Genomic DNA, 4,450 nt, shown 5'->3' with positions numbered 1-4,450 from the left:
AAGAAAAAATTTTCAAAGTGTCATAAATATAAAATTAAGTGCTCCAGAGAATTTCAGAGGAGAGACTCCTTTGGGCTGAGAGAGTCAGGGAGGGCTTCACTGTGGGCAGGAATCTTTTAGTGAATGATGCTGCCATTCTCAAAGAACCAGCTTTGTTGGTTCTACCACATTCTTAACTTCTGCTTCAGTGTGATTTGCATAGCACTGGTACTGGCTGACAGCTCAATGGTTAGACCACAGTCCAAGGTTTCAAGTTGGTTCTTCTGGGGATTCAGGTCCCTCTGGCCTTTGTCCATAGGTCATACCTGTGACTCTCGTCAACTTTCTTACATGGTAAACGTGTGTTGGGTGTGGGCAGGGCTGAAGAGGGTGTTGAGCACAGAATAAAACACAGATCTGATCGAATCGCCCACTTGCTCATGTAAAGTTCAGGCTAGGAGAGCTGCCAGGCCCAGCGCATTTTTTCCAGGCTCCTTGCCATGAAGAGCGGAGGCACTGAAGCCACCCCAGTCCACTGTGGGGTAATAACCACCCTACTCTCTCAGTTTCTGTCTTGGTGCTGAATTCCTTCAGGTTAGAATCCCTTTTTTTTTGTTTTCTTGGTGAACTGTTATTTTTCCAGCTCAAATGTCACAGTCTCCATTAAGATTCCAAGGTAAAGACCTCTGAGCCAGAAGAGGTAGAACTCCTTCATCAGAATTCTCATAATCCTGTGTGCACATCCCACTTACAGTCTTTGCCATATAGTATTTTAGTAAATTGCTTGAATGTTTTGTTTTTTCTTACCACTTTGAACATCTAGAGATTAAAGAATGTATTTTCAATTCACCTAAATTTACCAGATATTTATGGCACATTGGTTATTCAATAAAGATATAATTCCTGCCTTCAAGATCTTAGAGTCTAGTCTACTGGGAAAGGAGAGTGTGAAGGTGGAGTCACTGAAAAATAATTCCAACACAGTCAGGTAGGTAGATAGACGTGTGTGTCAAGACTGTGGGAATACAAAGAAGGGAATACTTGTGGTGCATTTTCTATGTACCAGTCTCTATATTTATGCTGGAAATACAACATTCAGTAAGATATACATTTTTCCCTCTCTCATGGCACCTTCCTGAACAAAGCAAGTCAGGAAGGCAAAATGGAAGTTAAGTGTGCTTCAAGGGTCCAAGTGGAGAAAGGAGGAAAGAATATCCTAGAAGAATACTCAGCTGTTTGTGGTTGTGGGGAACACACGACCACTGCTGCGTGGCACAGCGAGGCGGTGTGGAAAGAGATGAAGATTAGAAAGGTAATTTAAGTTCGAGTTGTAAAAGGACATCTTTTGTGATATGTCAAGAAATATAGACATTTTCTAGGAATCCAAGGATTGTCAGAGCACCTCCAGAAAACCTTAGTGTTATTCCAAATATAGATGTTTTCCCAAAGTCTCAATTTGAAGACAAAAAAAAAAAAAAATACATCAAAGTATTATATAGAATGTACTTAATTTTAAAGTTTCCCTTTCAAATTTTTCTCAAGTCTTTGGTTCCTAGCAAATAGCAGCAGGCAATAAAATCATATAACAAATGGCAATTTAATATTAAAGGTAAACATTAGAAACTATCGATCATCTTAGCTCAACCACTTGCTTTTTTAATAACATAGTTGTAAAGTAGTGAATTTTAATCTTGTCTTATTTTCTGCTAGAAAAAATTGATGACGGGAAAATATTTCAGGATGTTACACGTGGCATGCTGTGACTTCCAGATGCTTTGATTCCTCTACAAATTTTTCTGAAGAGCAACACTATTGAGATATAATTTACAACCGTACAATTTATCTGTTCAAATTGCACCGTTCAATGGTTTTTATATGGTCACAGAGCTGTACAACCATCACCACAATAAATTTCTGTGTGAGTCTAAGAACCATTGACATAAGCAATGGGGAGCCACGGACAGTTTACTGCAGGAGAGTGACATATATAGGCTGAGGTGAAACAAAGACTTCTTTTACTACAGTAATGAAGACAAACTAGAGGCAGAAATCAGTTATTATAGCATCTTAGTTTCATATTGGAAATATTAGGGATGTTGACTCAATCAGCTGAATAAAGAGACTAAGATTGTATGTCTATAATGAGGAAAGAAAATTTTAATTGGAGGGGCTGATTTGATTGATAAGCATTAGAAAGAATTAAGTAAAATCTAAAAGGACCTCTCTGTTTCCTCTTGTATCCAAAATGCCTGGTTCAGTGATTAGATAATTTTATGACTGTGATAGTCTTTCATGATAGTCTGGGTTTATGGTGACACTGGCCTGAGCATGCAAAGGCAATCTCAGGCTGTTTAGCACAGCAGTGTCAGTGTGCGTTTGTGTTTGTCAACATCGAATGAATGATTAAAAATGGGTAACGAAAGGGTAGGATACTGTAGTACTTAAGCTCATGACAATGAAGCCAGGATGCTTGGGTTTCTGTCCTAGCTTGGGTAAGATCTTCGACTTCTCAATTTTCTCATTTTTTAAGATGGATTTTTGAGATGATCAAATAAATTAATACAAAGTCCTTAGAAAATATCTGGCACATAGTAAATCCTCAATGAATGTTAGCTATTATTATTTTTAACACCATTCAAAATACATATATTCACTTTAAACTTTCGTCCGTGCTAAAGACAAAATAAAAAAGGTGCTACAAGAATAAGATTTACTGATAAAGCCAAACATTTTCCCTTATACTATGTAAAAATATGCTTGTTTCTCATTTCAAATAAAAAAGACTATTCGACTATCTCTGTGTGTAACAATCATTAGCTATTATGAGATGTCATTAAACAGAATTATGTCTAATCGAAGTCACAAAAACTAACACCCATCAAACAAGCAGCTCTGGTGTGGCTGGGAACTAAAACCCAGGCAGAGCTCTAAAGGAGTGAGGCTTATGGGTAGAGAGAGAGAGAGAGAGGAAAGTGTGTGTGTGTGTGTGTGTGTGTGTGTGTGTGTGTGAAGCTGCCATCACTTAAGAAATCTGAGATATCTAAATTCAGCCATACAGTAAACTTTATCAAAATTTCACTATCTTGGTCAAGGTAAAATTTTTTCTGGGATTAATAATTATTGACCTCCTTGGTATGAAAATAGTACTTCTTGATTTCTAGCTCCCAAGTTTGACTTCTCTTTTCTACTTTTAAGATTTTTTTTTTAAAGGCGTAACTGTATGTAACTTATACCTCTGTTAGTCAAGAAAATGATAAGATGTTGAATAAGGAGAAAGATTTTTCAAATTGCCTGTTGGAGCCAAAGCCAGGACTCTGTTTTGAGAGGTCTAATTCTTTCATGAGTTTGATTTCTCTTTCTTTTTTTTTTTATTATTTATTATTATCTATGCCTATAGCACCTGGTCTTCTTAGGTGGTCTCCCATCCAAGTACTAACCAGGCCCCACTCTGCTTGGCTTCTGAGATCAGACATCGGGCTTATTCAGGGTGGAACCACATCCTTGAGTTTTGTTTTCGAGAAGAGTGAACACCTCCAAATCTAGCAGCTATTAACACATGTTTCTGTACTATCACTCTTTCTGAAACCTTAATTGTTAATCTTATAGGACTTGAAGCTTTTTGCTGTTATATTTATGTCACCAAATACAATTAGATTTCTAGTGCAATACTATCCTTTGCTACCAATCGGGGAAGTGCTTCAGAGATGTGAATGTGATGAACCAAGTGACTTGCCATGCTCTCACAATGGGTCTCGTTGGCTAAGCGAACTAGACTGGCTGGGTAGGTCGGAGGCAAGGAGGAACTGGGCCAGAAATAGCCCCATTTTCCTAGTGATTTGAAGACATAGGCTTGCCAAATCATGTAAGAGCATCTAGATCAAAGTATTTGGAGTTTCTAATTAAAATGATTTTTTAAAAGTGAGCAAGATGAATATTCATTCAGCTGATGACAACAGCTTTGCCTCGACTAATGGTCCAAGGAGAGTCACATTGATTTCTTTCTGGAAAGACCTAGAATAAATCTACCTGCATAGGATAGTCATGCCCTTACAGTGCTTGGATGTTGACTGAGGGTTCTCCTCTGTTTCCCACCTGGTTTGACCCTCACTGGTTTTATGTTGAATATGAAATGTCTGTGAGCATTGATTTTTGTGGGGAAAGGAGAGGAGAGGAAGGAGAAAAACATACCAATAGCATTAAGCTGGCCTCCTATTTTCAAGCTGGACCATGCTAAAATGTACGTTATGATAGATAGCAGCAAAAGGGGCCAGAGAAGAGGGAAAAACAGAGGGCTGATTTTGCCTTATTCCTAGGCCGAATCTTTTCACAACAGCAATTTTAACTTTTGATTCCTGAGGGTAATGTTTCCTAATAATGGATAACGACCCTATCCTGCACAGCCATCTTTCTATGCATTAAGGAGAGATCACAAAATATCACCCTGGATTTTGGCAGGCATGATTCCTGATAC

Source organism: Pteropus vampyrus, unplaced genomic scaffold, assembly GCF_000151845.1.
Source record: "Pteropus vampyrus isolate Shadow unplaced genomic scaffold, Pvam_2.0 Scaffold56, whole genome shotgun sequence".
Classification (NCBI taxonomy): Eukaryota; Metazoa; Chordata; class Mammalia; order Chiroptera; family Pteropodidae; genus Pteropus; species Pteropus vampyrus.
Note: the sequence above shows the minus strand (reverse complement) of the source record.